Below are 24,531 nucleotides of genomic sequence, written 5' to 3'. Positions count from 1 at the left end.
TCTCTCTTAGTACCTCATAATTCCCTCGTTCACCTCTCTTTCTACCACTCAATCTTGTTGTTCCTCATCTTTCTCCCACAGACCAGGTCTCTGTATGCGTTTTAGGATGTGTCTTCTTTTGTAGAAATGGCTCCAGTGACTAGTGAAGAAGACATATCCTCAAACGCAGACAGTGACCTGCTCTGACCTATCACAGAATCCTTAATTGTTTTGAATCCCAACGAAAGCAATGGGGACCTGATAGAGTGTGGAGAAGATGTTAAGGAGTGCATACGGGATGATATGGTAGAAATAGCCCAGACCAACCTGAAGGAGATCACACAGTCATATCCCTGGGCCAGAATAGAGAGCCAAGGCAGGTCAGGATACAAACAAGGCCAAATCAGGGGCCTAATAGACAGTCCAGAATAGCAAATGGATTGGTTCAATGTGAACAGCACATCTAAACAGACTATGATTCAAGCTGCAGATCACATCAAAATACATAAATTCCATCTATTGGCCAATGACTACCCCAGATTGAGAAAAAAGTGGAATGAATGCCCAACAAGCAAAGTTTGGGGGTAACAGAATCGACAAAAAAGCTGAGCAGATAGTCAAGCATATTTGGCAACAAGTAAAACATGGGAAAAGAGTTTCAAGGAAGCGATCCCAGTGCGATCAGACTCCCCAAGTTTGCTGTCAAGCTAGAACATGGAAATAAATCTCAACACAGCCATATATACGGAACAGCCAGAGGAGAAAGAAGGATTTGGTATACATATCCATAGGCAGTCCAGCTGAGAACGTGACTGGCAAAAGGGAAATGAAGAATTCTACAACAGCCAATACGGATGAAAGAATTCAACATAAGGAACAACCCAAGCATCTTAAGTAACCACCGTGCCAACTGGAGCCTCACAGACCCAGACTTCAAGAGAGTAGCAAGGGGACACCGGGTCACCATGAAACATCATTATATTCAGCAACAGCCACTCTGAACCCAATGACATCTCTTTGAACCTCAATTGTAGATGGCATGAGCATTCAGTCACTCAGGATGGATGTCCAAACAGAAATTCTCCTGAGAACAGTAATGCAACTGCAAGGACTTGAAAGTAAATCTATACTAATATAATAAAGAGAGAGCCCAAACCCAAACAGCACCAATCACAACACCCAATACAGCGTTGGAAAGGGCAGTTGCAGCAGAAGGACATAGGCTATGCAGACGCCCACCATATACATGTAAAAGGTAAAAGAACCGTGGCAGCAAAGTAGTCCCTTGTGGGCATGTCTGCGTTATGCTGTGGGCGTGTGCTGGGGGCGTGACAAACGCTGGGGGTGTGTGGTACGTTCCGCCCTTCATGCCATGTCTCATATTGTGTGCTAATCCCACCCTGCTCCCTTTAAATACCCCTGCACTCCATAATCATAACCCGCCCTTACTCCTTAAAATACCCCAACACCCTTAAATACTAACCCATCTTAACCCTATAAATATGCCTGTACCTCAAAACCCAAACCTATCCCTAAACCCTAAAAATACCCCTGTACCCCAAAACCCAAACCTAGCCCTGAACCCTATGAATACCCCTGTACCTCAAAACCCAAACCTACCCCTGAACCCTAAAAATAGCCCTGTACCTCAAAACCCAAACCTACCCCTGAACCCTAAAAATAGCCCTGTACCCCACAACCCAAACCTAGCCCTGAACCCTTAAAATACCCCTGTACCCCAAAACCCAAACCGACCCCTGAATCCTAAAAATACCCCTGTACCCCAAAACCCAAACTACCCCTGAACCCTAAAATACCCCTGTACCCCAAAACCCAAACCTAGCCCTGAACCCTAAAAATACCCCTTTACCCCAAAACCCAAACCTAGCCCTGAACCCTAAAAATACCCCTGTACCCCAAAACCCAAACCTATCCCTAAACCCTAAATCTACCCCTGTACCCCACCCAACCCCAAAAATATATCTGAACCCTTAAAATACCCAAACACCCCAAAACATATACCTCAGTACCCCAAAACATATACCCCTATACCCTTACTTACCTTATCCAAACATTAAAAAAAAACATGCTTTTACCATTCATGCATTTACAACGAATTTCGTTGTAAATGTATGCGTGGTAAAAGCATATAAAATGTAATTCTATGCATTATAATGGCATTGCGGAGTCATGGTACTTTCATAATGAAAGTATGCGGAGCGGTGGTATGCAGAAAGAAAGTTGCAGAATAACGGGTGTTTACCCTTCCCCGGTAAGTACATTGGTGGCACAGCGGCCCACATCTCCAGCAACATACTCATATTTTTTCACCACCCATTTGAAAAATTCACAGGTCTCTCTCATTGATGGCCAGCACCGACATACACTTTTAGACACACCTCCCGCCACAAGTTCTAGAATTGCGAACTTTAGAGCTGGGGAGCTACGTTCGAATCTCGGCATCAGCTCAATATCCTGTGATTCCAGGCAAATCGCTTTGTCTCCCCGTGCCTACCACAAATGAATGTGTTCTTCTGTAATGTAAATTGTGCTCATGCCATGTTGTTGAGTTCGCGCTACATAATATTGCAATGAAAAATAAAGTAGGGAAACTCGAGTTCACACACTACTGAACGCGCACTCTTAAGTGTATCAGCAGTGCACTGTGAATCGGAGCATTTCACAGGCCTGTCACAGATAAGAAATGCTATCAAAACGAAATCCTACAAAACAATATACTACTGGCCGGCAGCAATTCATACCCGGACAACGTCGGGACGGGCTGCTAGTTGTTTATAAAAAAGAAGAGCACGCCACTTCAAATTATTGCTTGTGCAGGAAAATCATTGAAAAACTGGGGATGCTACCAAGCGTTTTACAATCCATGATCATGGGATAGTTGCAGATTAAAAAGGACCTAAGGCTACAAGTAAGAGATAAGCCTTCAACAGACCTGATACCTTCAACAGAAAATATGAATACTCAAAACATCAGCAGCAGAGGGGATCGGAGTGAATCACTGCCCAACCATAAACAATGAAGAGAGGCTACAAGTCTCTTACATTACATGGTAAGATGTAAGGCAAGATCCACAAATATCTCCCCACATCCACTAATAAGTGATCAACCAATGGATATATCAAATAGCAATAAAGCAAACAACTCACCTCTAGAACATTCTGAGTATCTAAGGAGAGACATTTCGAACCATATAAATGAGAATGTGGGTGTCAAGAGCGATAGAGGCTCAGGAAAGGTGTCTAGAAAGATCATAAAAAGACTCAAAAACCCTTTTTGAAATGATAAGAGCAAAAATAGTAGCAATCTTTTTTATATTTCTGCCCAATTACATGACAGGTGGATCAAAGCCTCGATACAGACACACCCTGGTAGAACACTGAAGGTGCGGAATGAGTTAGTTCACATCTACCCTGCAAAACAATGTCTGTCAAGCAAGTTGCACAGCAACCAAGAACATCAGTGGCCAGTCTTATTCTGAACTAAACCAGATGAAGAGGACATATGTGGCTTGTCAAGGCAAACTAAGGTTGATGATAGTGATGATGGTGAAAGAACTTAAGATAGTTAATAAGGACCCTGAAAGAGTATTTTATTCTTGTAAGAATGGTGTTAAGAATGTAGAAGCGCTACAAGAAGTACATTTTAACAAACATAGTCAGCTTTGATGCAAGTGTGGGAATACAATGTGATTTTGGACACGCAGATCAGGAGAACCAGAGATGGTTGTCAGGCAGACAAAAGAAGGGAGAGAGCGACAACATTTTTCAGGACTTAAGTCCTGGCAGCCTGGAATACGTAGGAATTGATCGCGTGCAATCATATACAAACAATGTCAACATCGGGCAACTAAATCATCAGCCCATGGGGAGCTTAAATGGGCGATTCCTACAGGAATAAGAGGTCTATGAGACATTGACAACATAGTTCGCTGTCCGCCCAGTACAGCGCAATAGAGCTACCACCCAAACGTAAACATGAATACACTAAAGGTAAGCTCATATGAGGAACTAGCAAGCACAGACAAGTGTGAGCAACCAAAGGCCCACTACATTTAATATTTGCCTCAATATCTTAGTGCAGGCTCACACGAAATATTAAAAAGAGGAACTTTATTACAATTATTTTCTGAAATCTCAACGTTGTCTAACATCAAGTTGAACGATATGGAAAGTGTGGCCTTTATAGAGGATTAAAAACCAGAGGAAAAGGACCACAGTTGCAGACTAAAATAAACTGCTATTAAAGTAGAAACAGCCAACCTCATCAGGAATGTTTTTTTTAGGTTGTGTTATTGACATAGCTCACGAGGAATTGGCCAAATATCCAGAGCATCTTAGACTGTTCAGCGATAAACACCAAACTGTTCTTTGAAAAGAGAAGCATTAAACAGCGTGCAAACTGAGAAGTCCACGAGGACCCAAGCAAGAAATTAGAAATGGGGGAATATCTCAATAGTTCAAGCAAGGCTAGGGATGGATCTTTTAACAGGACAGTTATCAAGTACAAAGAGTCACATGAAGCACATCCAAAGTAGCGGGGCCTGCACCCAGGAACTCTACCAAGCAAACTTTTTTTATTATTTTATTTTTGTATTTTAACCAAACAAAGTTAAGTGTTAGATAGGCTGGAAATCAGGTTACTACTAAGTATGGGCGGAAAATCCGTTCCGCTCGCGGATTTTCGGTAAATTCGCAATCCGCGAGATTAGTGGATTTCCCGCAAAATCCGCAAATCCGCGAGCAGCGGATTTTATGGCTTGCTCGCACTGTTCGCGGCATCCCAGTTCAACTTCGCGCCCCGCGGATAAGCGCTAAATTGCAGAAATATGATCTTAGCAAAACTGAAACTACTTACCAGGTTCAAAAGTTCAAGCTCATCATTAGTAGCCATTTCCTGAAGTGCTTCCTGAGGGGCCTCTCCAGAGTTCAGTTGCCTACTTGCAACTATTATGTGACCCTGCTCTGACCCTCAGAATAGTTACACATATGCCACAAAGGTCCTGAATTACAGCTAAGGGAGACAAGCAGGAGCCAGGCTGGAAGTTCAAATCCAGGGACACATTAATCAGCCCCTAATTCATTATTGTCAGTTGGGGCAGGGCAGGTGTTGTAACTAATTTTGCAACAATGAAAGCACTTAGCAAGTGCAAAAGATCACTAATCAGGAAGCACTAAGGAAGCAGGTGCCAGCTAAAAAAATATTCTGTGACACATTAATCAGCCCCAAATTAATTCAGGTCACTTGAGGCAGGGAAGGTGTGCTTTGCTTTGCCACAATAATGTACACTGGACAACCAGAGGGTGCTGTGATGAAACAGAGGGTGGCATGGGTGAGCCAGAGGGTGGCATGTGGTGACGGAGGGTGGCAGTGATGAAGAAGAGTGTCCCAAACAGGCTGGACACGTAGAAACAACAAGTTTGCAAAACTTGCGACCCGACAGGTAAGTTTGCGTTTGCGAAATTGTACAAAAACCCTCGCGACCTGGCAGAAACCCGCGCGAACACAAAAAAAAATCCGCAAATTCGCGAGAATTCGCTGATTTTGCGGATTGCGAGTTCGCAAATCCGCAAAATTTGTGAACGCGAGATTCGCAAAATTCGCCCATGCCTAGTTACTACCACAACACCAACAGTCAGCTATAAATGCTCTCCTGGAATCTGACAGGCTCAAATAAATTTAAAACAGACATTGACCTAACATGTTGGTTCAATGAATTTCCAATAATTTGTCTGCAGGAAACCTCGGTAAAGACAGAGAAGGTGTTACCAGGGTACCTTACAAACATAAAGTAATTAATGAAAATATCAGGGCATGGCAGGTTGTCAGGAGGTTTAGCTACATGCGTCTCATCCAAGGTTAACTTTACATGGCTAGCGGTGGAGATATCCTCGAATTATATACGAATGACAGACATCAATTCACAAATGGCCACAATGCAGGACTAATCCTCTAAAATGTATACATGCCACCAGATCCGGTTAGAAAGAGACTAACTCAGAACACATTGCTTGATCATTTAAAATACCAACATACATCCTACCCTGTTCAATAAATACTTGCAACTGGGGACCTAAATGAGGTTCTCACTCTGGCATGCCTGCATGTCCCAGCCTTGCACAAGCTATATTTGCACTACAAGGTCAGAAAAATGGAACACAATTCCATCACAACAGGGAGATGCATTACAAAGTTATGGGCAACTATATTCAATAGGCTGATAAACATGAATGGCCATGTTTACGCCCTATATTCATGCAAGGCCAACACAAATAGTCTGAAACTCCACAAAAGTACTGGATTATAAACTAGTAACCCTGCACATGTTGAAGCAGATTGTATCCTTTCAAATAGTGTGTTTACAAATACACATGTTAAGTTAAATGGGAACTAAAATTTGATGCATAATTCAAGACAATCTCCAAAGATAAACCACCCATTTGAGTAAAATGAGATAGAATGCTCATTCAAAAGAGAAATGTGGAAACAGAATGAAGGGGATGGTCTTCTAATTGAAATGAGCCAGTTGAATGAAGATACAATAATTAATTATCCCATTATGGTATAACATCATGAAATCCCTGATTGCCTTTCAGGAAATGAAAATGAATTGAACATTGTTACAAAAACAGGACAATTGCAAGCAAAGAAACATGTGAATTAAGTTACGTGGTACACAGAGGAGTTAGGAACCCTTTGCACAGAACTCACAAACAGTTAAAACAATGTCATAACCATGAGCCTAGGGCAAACAATAACTTATTCATAAAACAATTAAGAAGCAAATACAAGCCAAAATGTTGAGAAGCTAATTCTGCTTTTGAGGTTAGGCGATGGTTTGATATAAACAAGTGGACCTACACCAGGGAAAATGCAGCATTTTGGAGGTTAGTCCACGAATTGGAAACATCAGAATCTTCAACAAATATTAGAACACTGGAATGTTGGGACCTCCATTGAAAACAATAGAGAGCTCTGGGCTTTTAATGGCTGGTAGAAGCCCGGAGCTCCGACATTCCAATGTTTGTTCACATCTGTTGCTGTGAACAAAAGGCCTCACGGAGCTACTTGAGGCCTTTGTTTTACAAATGAGAACATTCTGCCCTCTAAGGGCGTAATGTTCTATTTGCCTTAGAGCCCGGGGCTCTACCGGCCATTAAAGCCCCTCTCTCTTGTTAAATGCTGGAGCGGGCCTAAGACTTTAATATCGATGAGGAGTCTTGCGAGAAACATGTGTTAAACCTCTGCTATGTTCAATCTTTGCCAAAGGTTCCTGCAAGATCTTTCAATAGATCATGTGATACCATGAATGATCAGCAAATCTATGGAGATAAGACAAACAAATGCCACTCGCCAAAGGAGGAGCAAATACAAAAAATAACTCTTCATTAGTTATCTTCAGTTCCGATATAGTATAACAGTAACAACTCTAAGAAGCAGTGAAGCTCCTGGTCCGAATGGAGTGCAGACGGCGATTTTTAAACAAGACTTGAAAACCTGGAAAAAACTCTTGTTAAAACTCTATAAAGGCATCTTATCCATGGGCACCATTCAGGACAATTGGCGGGAATCAATTCAGCAGCCTAACCATATGCAGCGACCTACAAATAATCCACAAAGCTATAGAACAGTAGCACTCTTGGATGAGCGAATGAAGGCCTTCACCAGAAACTCTGAGGAATTGGAGGACGGGGCAATCAGTCACAATATTCTTATGAGACTTCATACAGGCTGTGAAACTCTAGATAACATTACAACTATGAATCTACTAGCCAACAAAGCTCTAATGCAGAATTCCTCAATACATGTATGTTTGTTAGACTAGATTGTGTTTCAACAAGGTCCATCAAAATACACTGTGGAGCCTGTGGATAACTTGGGACATACTGTAGCAACTATTCAAGGTGATTAGACTTCTACATACTGACACATGGGGATTTCGTAAGACTGAGAAATGAGACACCAATTTCCTGGAAAATTCCAACTAATCAGAGCCTGATAAGAGGGTTGTGTGTTGGCAACAGCACTTTTCAATCTATATGCCTCTGATCTATTACCAAGCGAAACCAAAGGTGATGTCTGAACTGGGGTGGTGGCGTGAGCTAAAGAATGATGATGGATTAAACCTTTATCAGTTGACTGCAGGTGAGTGTTTGATTTGCTCGAACACTCCATCCATCATCCCCTTTGGTATCGCTTTGATCTATTACCATCATTGTTCAATTTGAATATGTTTTCACCAAAACTAGGGGGACAATACGTCCCTCTATTACAATATGCTGATGATACACCACTGATGGACAAGATGGCAATTGTCCTACAAAGGGCAGTATATGGTCTCCAGCAACACAACTGAATGAATGAACAAAAATTTACTTTGTCAAAAATCAAAATATTGAAATTTGGCAATTCCAAGATCAAGCACAAATGGCAGATAGAAGACCAAAGAAAAATAACTACAGGAACCTACTCATGTCTAGGGGTGTGGTTTGGTGCAAACATTCTTTTGACAAATCATTAAAGGGCAATTTCCAGTAGTACCAATTATCTGCAAAATCAATTGGGGAAAATTGATAAAAAATCTAAACAACCTGAAATGTACCTATATCCTAGAGATATTCAGAGTGAAACTGGTGCTGGCAATTATAAATGGGTCTCTGAGTTAGGGTTTACAGCTTCATAATGACTTAAAGAAAATATACTCAGGTACAATCAAGGTTGTATTTGGCCTCTAAAAAAGAGCATCAGTCTTTAAACTATGGTTAGAGTGTGGAATGCTGGATCGAACAACTCACACCGGTTTACAATTTATCAGCCATTGTTTAAGACTAAGAAACCATTCGAGGTGTCATTAAAAAGCTTGATTTTGAAAGATCAAGCCGATTTTTCACAACATTCACACTGGGAATGGTATGTTTTACTTGGACAAAATCTTAAATTAGCTACAGCTAGTGGTGTACTGGGAAAACAAGACTGACTACAATAATTTTAAAGTGACCGCCATGCCACTGGCAAAGTTGTTCTATTCAGGAATAAAATGGATGCCTTCACCAAGTTAGCAAGAGCTCAGCTTCTCTTAGCATCCTATCCCCACTGTCCATGCAAATATCTATTTTAGCATGAAACAAACTACAAGAAATACATTTATAAAGATTGAGATTCATGTTGCTACCCCTTTTGCAATCATAAAAGAACAATGCTGCATGTGCCTGCTGCAGAGATAGCGATATTGCTTGGAATCAATAGCATATTTAATCCGCTTATATTCCCTCTCACTATCCCTTAGAAGAATTCTCTTACGAGAATGCTTCAAACAATTGATGGTAAAGTTGATTGAAGCAGCAGTCAATGAGTGCATGTGTGGGACAGATCTTCAGCTCATGAGTCGTTCACTGAAATTCTTGGAACTAACTATATCTGAGCTGGAGAAATCAATAGTGGCCCTTCCTGTCCAGTCTTGACCTCTGCATTAATAGATCTGCCACCACCTCATTCCAGATTTTCAAATCAGATCTTAAAACTCTTCTATTCCAAAGACACTTCGAGCAACAGTTCTCCCCGCCAAACTCCCCCCCCCCCCCCCCTCGCGGCACACGCCCCTTATCCCTGCATTTTGCAGCACACATAGAAAGAGGGAAAAGAGTCTTGTGATTGTTTTTGTGCAGGAGGTTTTCCCTTCCAGCACTAAAGAAATCATCCCCGCAGTTTAGTCACCCTTGCACCATGGTTCAAAGGTGCCTGCTTTGGCGCACAGCAGCCCATTGTGCGCCGGTGAAGGAGAAAAGGACAGGAATTCTCCATATCTCATAGAAACAGCACATTCCTGCCCTTTTCTTTGGCGTAGATCAGCGCATCAGGAAGGCCTACGATGCTGCCCTAAAGCAAAGCCTCATAAATGAGGCCCATGGTCTTTGTTATGGTGATATACTGCAGCACATAATCATGCAGTCATCTTGTTGTCCGATGCAGGCATCAAGATTGGCTAGGATACGAGATCATTAGGGAAATGATACTGGTCCACTGAGATGAGCCTCTTACCAGAAAATAGAATGTAGCAATGTGCGCCTTGAGATGGGCAGGGGTGGTGCGGGGGAGGGTTGTAGAAGATGAGAGCTCCACCTCCCATTCTCCCAGCATGATCAGCATGACATGTGGAGGGAAGTTATGTGTCCTTATTACCTTTTTGTCAGCATGTGAACTTTTGTCAGTACATCCTCTCTCTTCTCATTTTATTGTGCTTAGGGATCAGAGCCATTGCTGCTTAGGCTTTCTGAGACGTTTTGTAAATGGGGTTTTGAGCTTAACATGTGTTGCTCAGTGGTTGTATTGGCCAATGGAGTATTTGCTGCAGCTGTGGTAAAGATGTGTGCCATTTATCCCGCATCAGATCAGTTGTGTACTTTTGAGCATGCATGGACTACTACATGAATCAGTGTGCTTCTTTTCATTTGCCTTTGAGCCTTCCTCCTGCCTGACATTCTCATTTGTGGGTGTGACTGATGATCTACCTAGCCATACTTTTGCTGCTCAGGCTGCACCCATTTTTGAGCTGTGATTCCCCGTTTATTAAGATATGACTTACATATGGTGTATTTGTTTGGTCATATCAATTTCTTTCGTTCTTTTGTTTTTGTGGTAGACCCATTTATGACTTATTATATTCAAGAGCTCGAAATTTATTCCACCGAAACACGCCTCAAAATTTTAACCATCCATTTTTGCTGGTCAGCAAAAGTGAAAATAAACTTATGTCATTTTCTCTTTTTAGTAGGAATTTTGCTATGCAGCCGGGTTCTTCTTTTTAAATTCAAATGGATTAGTGGGACTTTGGGAATGTTTATTCTTGAGGGGGTCATTGCTATATATTATGCGTACATATGTATGAAATACATGAAATAAAATAATCAAAGCAATTATGCACTGGTCATCTCTGATTAATCATAATTTTTTTATCACTGTATTATTATAATGATTGAGAGTTTAATAATGTGTACTTCGTTGTAATTATTTGATTGTGTGGGTATAGAAGTGCATTGTTGTTGTTATAGTGTTGGTGGGATGACTTTCACCCTGAAGCTTTCCCACCCTCTGTTTGCGTTAGAAAGTATGTTACAGCGATGTCAACAGGGGTGCGTGGTCCAAACTGCTTGGTTCGGAGTTAGAATAATATGGGCCCAATTTACAAAGACAAAAATGCACTTGTTCATTTACTCACATGTATATTTACTTCTACATCTAAATGTAACTCCCCACTTCTTTGCTTGTCACCATTTCTGAGTGGAGATTGAGTGGATATTTAAATCTATGTGTAGACTTCCATGTCTCCAAACCCTCAAAGGAGCAAGCGGAGCCCGCTACAAAAGAATCCATGGGTGTACTGCTAGTAGAAATAACTGTTTTCTGGTTGATGGAGATCCCAGCTACAATTGTGGAAATCCTCTTCTTTAACATTATAATAACATTTATTAAAGAGTACTATTTCAATGTTTTTATTAGATTTTACTGATTATTAACTAATATAACCGAATGTTCGTTATAGAATAAAACACTTTGAATATATTATTTTTTTTATAAATATTATATTGAAAAGTAATTTGAAAAAGTCCTTAAATGTCAAACTAATTTAAAGTATTTGTCCTTATTTTACCTTAGTTCATATGGGGTGTTATTTTAATGTCCTTCCTCCATTGTTTTCTATTGGATTGTGTTACAGTACCTGTGATTGGCGATGTAGGGCACTTGATTTACTCCGAGGGCTGGGCTGGAGTATATTTTAGCAAGTTTCGACACCTTTACTGCTGTAGTATTCCTAAATTTCCCTAACTTTCTCCAATTGAGTCACAACTCCACTGGACGCTCCAGCATTTACTACTAATTCATACACCTACTTGCACAGACATCTCCACCACCATGGGGCGGATCTCTACACAGAAAAGAAAGGAGAGGCAGAGGTGGTGGTTTCTATCTGTGGGTTTTTTAATTTCATTCATAATTGTTAGAATAGGATAAAACTGGACTCAGGAGTATCATATCTTGGGAATTCATTGCAATCTTATTCCAAATTGCACTCTCCTTACATGATTAAACAGCTGATGCAGATATCCCTACTCAATTAGCAAGGCAAAATGGGGAAGAGGAAAGCAGCTGACATGATTACTGGGAGGAAGAAAATAGCGAAAACGCAAAAGTTAGTTAAATCAGCAGCTGATAATTGTACCCTTGCCGCTATTGATGAGCTAATTGAGGAGGTTGAAAGTATGTTAACAACTGAGAAATAGAGTAATGCTAAAGGGAAAACCAAAATTTCCTCCTACTATAACAGGAAGGAACAATCTGGTATGGTAAAGGTAAATGGCCCAACTGTTACTGTGCACCAACCCTATAGCAAAGATCCAGTTTTACTACCAGTTGTGTCTCCATCTAAATCTGGATAGGCTACAGTCACAACCCCCTCCCCTGCCATAAGCATTGCAGTAACTCAGGAAGGGTTCGACACAGCCTTTCACACAATGAGGTAGTGAACATAGAGTGTTCAAATAGATATGTGCCCTTAGAGGATAGCGAGGTGGAAACTCAGGTAGTTTGTGCAGCAAATAAAGTTCCAATTGGACCAATTGGCCTGGGTTCAATAGAGGAAGCACCGCGGAGCAAAATTAATCCTACTCACAAATTGGTACACAACCTCTATGAAATGCTTAATATTGTTCAAGAAGAGGTCATAGCTATTAAAAAAATGATTGAGGCATTAGTAAATCGACCACCTCCAGACCTAGGAACAGTAACTACTGACGTAGGGGGAAAAATCAATACAGGGAAGAAACCTGATCCCACTACGGCAGGAAAGTGGGTACCTAAAACATCGGAGGAAACCACTATTAGCCAAAATACAAATCATGCCGTAATTCAAAGCACCAACCCTATGACAAGGATGTACAATAAATCCTTGGAGTCCCTTAAGAGAACTGGCCCAACAAATATGCTCTCCCTCGGGGACCAAACTAGGCGTGTAAATAGAAATCTAGAAACTTCACATCCATCTAGGTTCAGGGCGGGGGTGCAAAGCCTGGGAAGGGGTTTTGTTGTTGAGGAGGGGAATTTTAGAGTCATCCAGGGTCATTATATCTCAACTAGAAATGAGCAAAAATTGTATAATGTATTCCTAACCAATGTACCGAGGGTAGCCACGAACAGTAAGAGAAGACATGGAGTCACTTGTAAATAAAGTAATACACTGGTTTATAAAGAAAGACAATGTCTTTCCATAATAAGATCTGACATAAAAAATGTGGAAAGGATTCCTCAGAGCCCTGGGAATTTAGATGACATAAGGGTATCCTTTTGTTCAAAAGATATTGTTGAGGATTTAATTGTTATGAACCTAAGATCTGATTCCCTCTTTCAATCAAGAATTAGTATTCGGCAAAGTAGAACTGAGGGAACCAGTGATTCTAATCAATGTACTAATTTAAGGTGTTACAGTGACCTTGAAGCAATAGATTGACTACCACATGTCCGGAATTTGTACCCTGTAGCGAGTGACACAATACAATTTGTCAGGCACCTGGTGTCTCACGACTTTGACTAATTCATAATGTATACCCCAGGGGAAGGTCATAGGCCCGAGGGTACTAAATCAAATGATAGTGAGCCACTAGAAGGGTCTATGCATTTTTTTAATACTGGTCCCCGACTTGAAGTACTTACAGATCCTATAAATAATTATGATAGTCCTGATATTTTTTTTTTCACAACAAATTTTATTGAGCAGTTAAAGCAAGGGAGAGTTTGGCTCCCCACAATCAGGAGATCACCACCAACAGTCATGGCACAGATTATTACACATGCACAAATGTCCTATCAATAAAGAGTGAACAGCTCAATAAGAAGAACCCCGCAACCCACCCACACCCTACCAACTCCCCCTACCCCACTACCCCCAACCCACCCCCATTCCCACCCCCCCACGCACGTGTGCACAATGCAGCAAGCAAGTCTTGGGTGCGGTGTGATAGGTATGCCACAGATCTCAGGCCATTACAACACAGTACATTCAAATGTCTTCCTCCCTTTCGGCCGGAGGATCCAAAGACAACCCTCTATAATCGGCCACCTCTTCCAGATTTTGAAATGTTTACGTGGGCATCCCCTTGCCTCAAACACCGGTTTCTCCAGTCCCATGTAGTAATCCAGTCCAGCCTTCCATGCCGACAGGGGGGGGGGGGGCTCGCTCTCCCTTCCATGCCCGGGCCAGGTCTCTTTTAGCCACTACGAGTCCCAGCAACAGCAGGTGGCGTTTGTAAATGTTCCCACCAATACCTTCCATGACATGGAGCAACCCCAGCCGATGAGTGCGGGGGAGATCCCAACCCAGGACTTCAGACAGGCAGCCCCATACACCTCTCCAAAAACCAGATAGTCTAACACACGACCACACCATATGCAGCAGCGTACCCGGTGCAGCCCCACAGCGCAGACATTCCAGAGACTCAATCAGTCCCGCCTTCCACAGACGCTCTCGGGTGTAATAGGCTCTATGGAGGTATTTAAATTGAATAAGCCGAAGCCGCATGGCGATAGCAGCCCCTCGCGAGGACTCCAGGGCCTCCCTCCAATCATCCTCGTCCATGGGACCCACGTCCACCTCCCATGCCGCCTGAAGGGGAAGCAATGTAGAGGAGCAGTGAGTAACCAGTGTCTGATAAATGCGGGAGACCTTCTTGTCCCCCAGGTCTCCCATAAAGACTTTCGCCTCCACCGGACTAAACTCAGGGAGAGATTCCAAGTGAGCGAAACTGGGGGTGAGCGCATGGCGCAGTTGTAGATAGCGGAAGAACTTGGATCAAGGCATATGGAACTCCGCACTGAGCTCTTGAAACGATTTGAGGGTAGTTCCTGACATTACGTGGCCCAGCAGCGAGATCCCAATGGCCTCTAATCCCTCAAACCCAGCCAGGGTAGAAAGCTCTGGGAGCAGGCCATTATGCCACAGCGGTGTTTCTGCTGTCAGCTTGCCCCACCAGCCCATTCGGCGCAGTGCCTGTCTCCAGACAGCAAACACCACTTTCGTGACAGACGGTAACGTCCGCCGCAGTCGGGCTGAGTATAAGATTGTGTGTAGCGTATGCTCCCCCATGAGCGAGCGCTCCAAGGCATAGGCCGGGTCTCCCCTGTCACCATACCACCATTCTTTAAGAACAAGCAGCTGCGAGGCCTGGTAATAAGACAGCAGATCGGAGGTGGCCAGGCCCCCACAATAGGTGGACAAGAAGCATGTCCGTAGCGCCACCCTGGCCGCGCCTCCAGCCCATAGGAAATGGCCCAACACCGAGTTACCTTGTCGGAACCACTGCGGGTTGACAGGGTAGGGGTAGTTTTGCAACTGATACAGCAGGGGTGGAAGCGCCACCATCTTGAAGATTGCGGACCTGCCAAATATGGTTAAAGGCATTCTCGACCACGTTTTGGTGTCAGCCTGGACTCGCTCCCATAAAGGCACGATATTGCGTTCCCAAGCAACGGTCGCCGATTCCGACAGAAACACCCCGAGGTATTTCAGCCAGTCAGACGCCACCTGAAGGCCTGCCGCCCAGGGGTCCGTTATGGTTCCGCCTCCCAGCACCCACAGGGTAGACTTATGTAGGTTCAGCCGAAGGCCGGAGACCTCTCTAAAGATACGCATAATGTCCAGTACCCGGGGCCCAGAACGTCGCAAGTCCGTAAGGAAGAAGAGGACGTCGTCAGCATGCAACGCAATTCTGTCTGCTAGATCCCCATTCCACACAAACCCACGCACCTGCGCACCCAGGAGGCCAGGGGTTCCATGGCCAGGGCGAACAGGTATGGAGACAATGGGCATCCCTGCCTGGTGCCCCGACCAATCTGAAACCGTTCGGAGATAGCCCCAGCGACCCGTACCGGGGCCGTTATGTCGGTGTACAGTAGCTTAAGGTATGACAAAAACTCCGGGCCTAGGTTAAGACGGGGCGGGAGTGCAAAGAGGTACGTCCAACTCACAGAGTCGAAGGCTTTGTCCATGTCCGCTAACAGCAAAGCCGCTTGTTCTCCCAAAGCCCCCATGGCATCCACCGCCGCCTGTGCCCGCCGAATGTTGTGGCGCATCGCCCTATGAGGCATGAACCCGGCCTGGTCAGGGTGGACCAGATCTGTGATGTACGGAAGCAGGCGATTCGCTAGAGCTTTCGCTAGGATTTTGGCCTCAATGTCCAGCAGGGATATGGGGCGATACGAGTCATGTCTGTCAGGGGGCCTACCCGGCTTCTGAAACACCACAATTTCCACGTGGCGCCAATCAGAAGGCAGTTTTCCTCGGGTCCGGGCGGCCTCGAGCGCACGTCGGTAGTGAGACCCTAACAGAAGGTGAAATTTCTTGTAAAACTCACACGGGTAGCCACTCGGCCCAGGTGCCTTCCCAGTGTTAAGCTGCCCCAGAACCTTCCCGAGTTCCTCAGCCGTAAGCGGAGCGTCGAGCACCGTCCTGGCCTCATCTGAGACCGTGGCCGGTCGCAGGTCATCAAGGAATTTGGCCACCTCGTCTGCATCCAGACACTCCCGTGCGGAGTACTGCTCCGTGAAGTAACGGGCGAAACTAGCCGCCAATTCAACCGGGTCTGTCATCACCGACCCGTCGTCCGCAGTGAGGCCTGGCAGTGTGACTGGCTGAAGAGTACATTGACATAACCGATGGAGCATCGTGCAAGACTTATCTCCCCACTGGTAGATTCTGCTCCGCGTGGCAAGCCACGCTTGCTTAGCCTCATCGTGTAGGACAGAGGCATAAGACTGTTGTGCCTGCAGGAGCAACCGTATCACGGTCTCATCGCCCCCTCCCCGGCTACGCTGTTCCAGGGCCTCGACCTGTGCAGCTGCAGCGGTAATGGCTTCCCTGTGCCTCCGGCGGGCAGCTGAACACCAAGCAATATCGACCCCTCTTATAGTGGGCTTCATCGCTTCCCAAACCACCACGGCGTCGACATTGTCTACAAGATTATCCCGCCAGTACTGATCAATCGCCTCCCGCATATGGTGGACATACTCAGGCTGTTGTAGGTGCCACGAAGACATTCTCCAATGGAACGGCTTTCGTTTTGTGTGAAGCTCTATCTTGACGGCGACAGGGGAGTGGTCAGAGAGCCCTCTCGGCAATATAACCGCCTCCCGCACTCTACTCAGGCAGGCACCAGGCATAAACACATAATCCAACCGCGAGAAGGAACCATGCACTGCAGAAACAAATGTGAACTCACGTGCCACCGGACGCATATGGCGCCACACGTCCACCCAGCCCATACTCTCCACCATCGCACGCAGCCGGAAGGGGGAGCATTCGCAGCTGCATCGTGTCTCCGCTGACGGTCCACACAGGCATCCATCACCTCATTCCAGTCCCCCCAACCACCGTCAAGGACTCTGGGATACCTTCCCGTATTGCAAACAGCCTTTCCGACAAGGCCCACTGCAGAGGGGGAGGGGCGTACACACGTCCAAAGACCACTGGTTCAGCACCCACCATTCCTTTGACAAATATGTACCGACCCTGTGGGTCTGCCCACTGCTTCTCATGTACATAAGCCACCCTACGATGCACCAAAACAGCCACGCCTCTGGACCCTCTAGTAAACCTGGCATGGTAGACCTGTTGGAAGCCGAACCTCTGCAGGCCAAGTATTTTGGAACCCAACATATGTGTTTCTTGAAGCAAGAGTACATCGACTGTTTCCCTTTTACCCCAGCGCAGTACCGCCCCTCGTTTAATCTTATCAAGCATCCCCCTGACGTTCCAGGTTACGACACGCAGGGACTTGTTAGGGAGTATAGTGGTCTGTTCAGCCATAGTCAATTTGATCACCCCAACCAGGCCCCCTGTGCCACCCCCACACACCCCACACCCTACTCAGAACATCAGAAAGCAGCACGTGCGAGTCCCCCCACCAACAACCCCAGAACCCCCAAACAGCAACATCTACCCCCGCCCGACCCCAATCTCGAGCCGCCCCCAACAATTCTCCTCTCACCCCCCCAGTCCCCAACTCCCCCCACCCCTATACCTCATAGAACACTGAAGTACCTGTCGCGGCATGGACAGCCCCGGGCCCAGAAGCGAGGACTCAGGACCAACCATGCCACTAGATCCCAACACCCCGCAGACCATAAGGTCACACCCCCCCTAGTCAACTCTCACACCTCGTGGAGGTTGGTGGCCCCCATTCAGTCGCCTCCCGAACCCCAGCTGTGACACCACATACGTTCAATGCACTTCTCAGAGCAGGAAGCTCCGTAACAGCGGCATCCCCCAGTGTGCGTTCCCGCCGTGAGACCACAGCAGGTCAAGGCAGCAGTCCTGTAGAGAGAGGCAGATCCCCTCCAGGGTTCAATGACCATCATCAGAATGCTTGGATTCCATTGTACCACTGGTTTGCGTCGCACTGGCAGAGGCGGATCTCTTGCGTGATCGGGACCTCCGATGTCGACCTTTCCGGGCCGGTCGGTCCGCCCACTCCTGTGACGATCCCCTCGATCCACCCGGGTCCAGACCCGGCTGGGCATGCGGCCTGATCCGCACAGTTTCATCTGTCCACTTAAAGACGTCCTCCGGGGAGCCGAAGAAGTGGGTTCGGGACTGGTACCCCACCCGCAGACGAGCCGGGTATAACAAGGAGTACTGAAGTTTCAGGCCCCGCAACTTGGCTTTGGCCGCCACAAAGGATTGCCGTTGCTGCTGTACTAGCTTTGTGTAGTCGGGGAAAATCATGATCTTGTTATTCTCATAGGAGATGGAGCCTCTGGTTCTCGCCTCCTGCAAGATAACATCTCGGTCATGATAATTCAATAGTCTGGCGATGACTGGTCTAGGACGCTCACCCTCCGGTGGCCTCTGTGTCAGGGCTCGATGCGCACGCTCAATCACGAAGCAATTAGATAGAACGCCCAGTGGCAGCCAGCTCTCCTGCCACCGGGACAGGAACTGCTCCATATCGTCCTTCTCACATCTCTCTGGAAATCCTATAAAGCGGAGGTTATTCCTACGTGCGCGCCCTTCAGCATCCTCCACCCGCGAGATTCTTTTGGGCGTGCTCCATCTCCGCTACTTTCCGTTTCAGGGTCCCAACGTCATCTTCAACTACCAAGATCCTGGATTCCGTCTCCGTGATCCGCGCTACCGCATTTCGCAGGTCCTGGCGCAATAGAGTTACATCCGCGCCTACTGCTCCAATCTTGGCGTCTAGCATGTTCCTGGATTGGGTGATTGCCGCCATGAGGGCCGCGTTGTCCGGCCCCGCTCCATTGCTGCCACTGGACGCACCGTGCCCTCCACTGGGCCCTGTGAACTTGTCAATGGGACCCTGCTTGGGCGGACCGCCACCTCCTCTGGTCATTGCTGCGCGCAGTCCCACGGCTACCAGGCCACCTGTACCTGCAGCTACACGAGTTCCTCGGTCGCCAAGGATGTTCAATCCCAAGCAGCACTGGGGGCTCTCCCAACCCCCCGGGGGGAGGTGGCTGGGGCTCCACAGAGTTCAGCAGCAGGCGGGCCCCCCCAGCCGAGTTAGGCACTGCACACAAGAAAAGTCGGTGCCGGTCTCGGTTCGCCTCCACTGCGCCGGCCGCCACGTGTGTCTGGTCCTGTGGTCCACTCCAGCACACGGCCCCGCTGCCTCACTACCGGCTCCAAGCAATCAGTAAGTCCCGGGTGAAAAACACTCACAGTTTGCGGTGGGACTCTGGGCTGCACACCTGCAGTCGGTCTCTTCTCGATCCACTAGGCGCCCCTCCACAGCCGCTCCAACAGGCCTCGCCGTCCCCCCGTAGGGCCTCCGTCATATAGCTCCCACTGATGGTCCGCTCCACATGCAGGTCCGGGGCCCACGGGCGCAGAAATCGAGGCCCCGGCCGCCCGCAGGACACCCAGGCCACAGCACTGCTCCGTCGCTCCAGGCACCTCCTTTACACACCAAATGGACACTCAGGGCACAGCCACAGCCTCACCAGCCTCCGGCACCACCAGCACCAATCCACCGCAAACCGGGTCAGACCAGCCCCGGGGTCGCAAAACTCAAGGCCCCGGCTGCGCGAGGGCCGCCCAGGCCTCAGTGCCTCTATGCCGCTGTTGGGGGCCTCCCCCGCAGTGCAGGCTGGCACCACAGGGCACTGCCACTGCTCCATAGATCTCCCGCATCTCAGTTCCAGGCCGGGGCATCTCCCTGCCGGTCTGTCCACCGGCCGTTGTCAGCAGACCTCCACTCGGCCACCTGAAAATCGAGGCCCCGGCTCCGTCCACAGGCACTAGGCCACACAGCTCCGGAGGCGATCCCGGCTCACTGGATCTCCCGGGAGGACCGCACGGCACACCGGAGAGGTCTGGGTGCCGCCAGAGACACTCGCCAGACAAGTGGTGCCACCAGCGGGCTTGGGGGCCAGGATAATTAAGCAAATTGTGTCCGGGCCGGCGGGAGCTCTACAAGGCTAGGGCCGCCATCTTCGCCCGCTAAGCCACGCCCCCGATAGTCCTGATATTTTAACATCACATCTAATTCCATGCCAAATAAAGATGGCATCTTGGAGTATAGCTGGGCTTACAAGGAAACTGCAAGAACCGGATTGGCAGATTTATATTGATTCCTTTGATTTTTGCCTCTTTAAAAAAACCTGGGCAAGAGAACCTTCATTTAAAGCTGGTTATAGAACATTCAGCTTAGAGGCGCGGCAATCAGTTAGAGGGAGACCATCCGGAGGCCTCTCAGTATGGATAAAAAATAATATTAATGCATCAGTAGAGATTTCTCCTACTGTCACTGAAGATATCTTGGGACTCAGTTTTAAATTCCCGAACAAGTACTGGTTCTACTTGTTCAATATATATATAAGACCCAGGAAATCTTCAAAGGAATCAGTAATAATTACCCAGTTAGAGGAAGCTCTCGACACAATACAATCTAAAGAGCTTATTATACTTAAAGGTGACTTTAATTGTTGTTATGAGCTGTTGGAGGGAGTAAATATGGTTATTGAAGAACAAGACCTTGCTATGGGCATCCCCTTATTGGAGGCAGAGGAAATGGTGAGACTTTCTGCCTCAGCTTTACAAATATTTATTTTACCATTGAATACGGATTTAGATCATGCAACGGCAGAACTCCCTCAGACCTCAAACCTCCAAACACCTTCTCAAGGGGGGTATCATCCTCCCGCATAGATTATATTATGATAAATACTGGTCACTGGGATTTTGTCCTAGATTTTAAGGTGGATACCAGCAGAAGAGAAAGTGATCACTTCCCCTTGTGCTTAGATCTTGTAGGGAAAGTTTTTCTGCTGCATTCTCCGTCCCAAAGAGACAGGGATGTAGAGATACAGCCTCAGTTTTCTAACAATAGGAGGGCTGTAAAATGGCCATCTATCCTGTATAAGATCGAACCCCAGACACACATTTATAATACCTTTGTTGACCTAGTATCATATTTTATGGAAGAGCGATTTAGTGGCCTAACTATAACTCAGACACACCAGATGCTGATTGAGAGTATAAAGCCTCACTTAACTAAACCAGTGCCTATGAACATCAAACATGACATCACGTCAGGGCAGTCGAACCTATGGTTTGACACAGAATGTGCTCTTGCTAAGAAAAATCTAGTCAAGGCCCTAGAAACCAAAAACATCACTCTGATTAGGCAACTGAGGGACGCATATAAAAAAACCCAGAAGGCTGCACGTAGAAAGTGGGAAGATGAAAGCTGGGAAGAACTACTAACAGCTACTAAGAGGGGTGACCAGTTCTTGTTCTGGAGGATTATTGCCAATGGCACCAAGGCAAATGTTCCTGTTCAAGACTATAATCTGGATCCTAAGCCCTGGTATGACCATTTTGCCCACTTATATGCTCTCCCTGCCCAACCAATTGAAGTTTCTCTAGTTAATATTGATACATTTTTATAATCTAACCAAACTATACCCCTCCAATTCAGTTTGGCAGACACATTAAAGGCAATAGCAGCATTAAAACCCTCTAAAGCATCGGGACCTGATAAGATCCCGGGGACTTATTTAAACACAAGACAGACATTTAGGCTCCTTATATCAACCTCCTCTGTAATGAAATTGCTAGAGGCCAATCCATCCCTAACTCATGGAAGGGAACGGTGATCTTCCCGATCTACAAGAAAGGCTGTAGGGACGATGCGCTAATTATAGACCCATTAGTCTGTTAGATATATTACAAAAGGTTTATGCAAAACAGATCTCAGACAGGCTAAATGAGTGGATTATAGATAATAATGTGCTCTCCCCATGCCAAGCTCGTTTTAGAAGGAAGATAAGCACCATAGACCAGGTCTTTAGATTAATAATTATATCATGGAAATACACACTGTTAAGACGTGGAAATCTATATGTGGCATTTAAAGGCTGCATTTGATTTAATTCCTAGAGACCTGATATGGGCAGACCTACTTCACCAAGGGGTTCCCAGGAACATTGTAATCCAGCTAATTAAGCTCCATGAGAACACCTATGCGAAAGTGCGGTGGGGGAAAGGGAGAGAATTGACGGAAGAGATACCACTAAAAAGGGGCGTGCGCCAGGGCTGTGTCCTGCCTCAAACCCTATTCCTCTTATACATCAATGATATGATAGAGGCCCTTAAAAATGGCAATCATGATTCCCCAAAATTGGGAGGCGAATATATTTGTGCGCTAACTTTTGCTGATGACAACATTCTGTTATCTCAGACGCCCAAGGGTCTCCAAAACTGCTTAGATTCAGTGGATGTGTACTGCAGGCAAAAGGGGCTGGAAATAAATCCACTGAAAACTAAATATATGACTATCAGACTCCATAAATGCAGTTAAATGGAGTAATCTTAGAGCGTGTTCCAGATTTTGTATATCTTGGGGTAACTGTTGACTCTAAACTATCATGGAATCCCCAGATTATGAAATCCAAAGTGATCCTTATAAAAAATGCAGCTCCAATCACAAAAAAGTTTTCTCTACCACGTCCAAAGCTATTACTCCTGCACTCTAAGTTTATAAATCTAGGGTTCAAGTAGCTGCTTTATATGGCTCAGAGTTATCGGGGGGGGGCAGCCCTCTTACCACTCACAATAGGGGAAAACAAAACTATGAGGCGGTTTACTTCCCTACCGCAGAATACACCTGTGATCCCGCTTATATTTGATTTGGGCATTAGGCAGATTGAGCATAGGGCTATTTGGATGACCCTTTCATACTGGATCAGAATATGAACCACGGAGGAATTGCAAACATATAGACAAGCTTTAAGAGAATTGATCTCTCTTGACACTTTTGTTACCTTTCTATGGTTGATCCATATCCAAAGATTGTTTTTGGGCTTGATCAGGTTTTGGGAATACCCTGACTTGCTCACTCCTGAATACAAACAGGAATGCAAAACCATCTTTTGGAACCATATTAAGCAGAGCGCCACATTAAATCATAATTATGTCCCACTCATAACCCAGTTTCTCAGTTTTAAAACAAGCGCCTGCTTTGAATCTTTCCTAGATGTAAATGTGTTCGTATTTATATAGAACCTTCTACCCAGAGGTCGCATAGCGCTGTATTCATTCCGCTGTGGAACCCTTCCTGGCTTTCCTGTGAGATGTCCACTCCTGGGCACCCTCAAGGTGAAGCCAGGCATCTAAGCGCTGCTGGGGCCGTTGTGGAGATTAAGCAAGTCACAGAGTGGGACCCATAGTCACAGAGTGGGACCCATGATTAGACTAGGCACTTAGGCGAGAATTATCATGTCCGGTGAGATTGAGTCCAAGAGCCACCGAGGTGGGAATTGAACCTTGGTCCCAGGACAGACCTCTGCATCAGGGTCTGCCACTCTAACCATTGAGCCACGCTTCTACACAGATGAGATCGAGACCTTACTTGCTAAAGTGCTGTACCTAAAATTTAGAAATGGTACGTTGCAAATCAAGGCATTTACATCCAGATGGGGAAAAAAGGATGGTGAGAATAATGATTCTATATGCACCCTGTGCTCTTTAGGAAGAGAAGAGAATCTTGCCCATGTACTATTCTTTTGTCCGTTTTATGAAATTCCAAGGAAAAAATGGTTAAAACTCTTGGGTAGGAATTTGTGCATTAGGAAATACATTGAAATGTTGTGCATTTTAAAGACAGACACTTCTAAGTTGATTGTATTTGGAACGAGTAGATTCTTATAGGCAGCTAATTTTATTAGATTAAAGCGAGGTTTGAAGCTTTAACCTAAATAATAAAAAAGGATAATACTCGGCTCCATGATTCTATATAAAGATTGTTACTTCCTATTTTAATATTTGCACATAATGCCAATCAAACATTTTCGTAGTTGATTGTTGAAATTCATCATTAACGATATATTTGTGTGTGGCACTTGCACTTTATATAATCAAAATGCTGCTATTGTTCTTGAAATTATCATTTACCCTTGATCTGGAGTAGTAATTAAAAAAAAAAATTGTTGTAACCAGGAAGAGTTTGCCGAGTATTACGCATCTTATAA

The sequence above is a fragment of the Lissotriton vulgaris genome, chromosome 4_1, assembly GCF_964263255.1.
Source record: "Lissotriton vulgaris chromosome 4_1, aLisVul1.2, whole genome shotgun sequence".
Taxonomy (NCBI): Eukaryota; Metazoa; Chordata; class Amphibia; order Caudata; family Salamandridae; genus Lissotriton; species Lissotriton vulgaris.
This window is presented reverse-complemented; position numbering follows the sequence as displayed.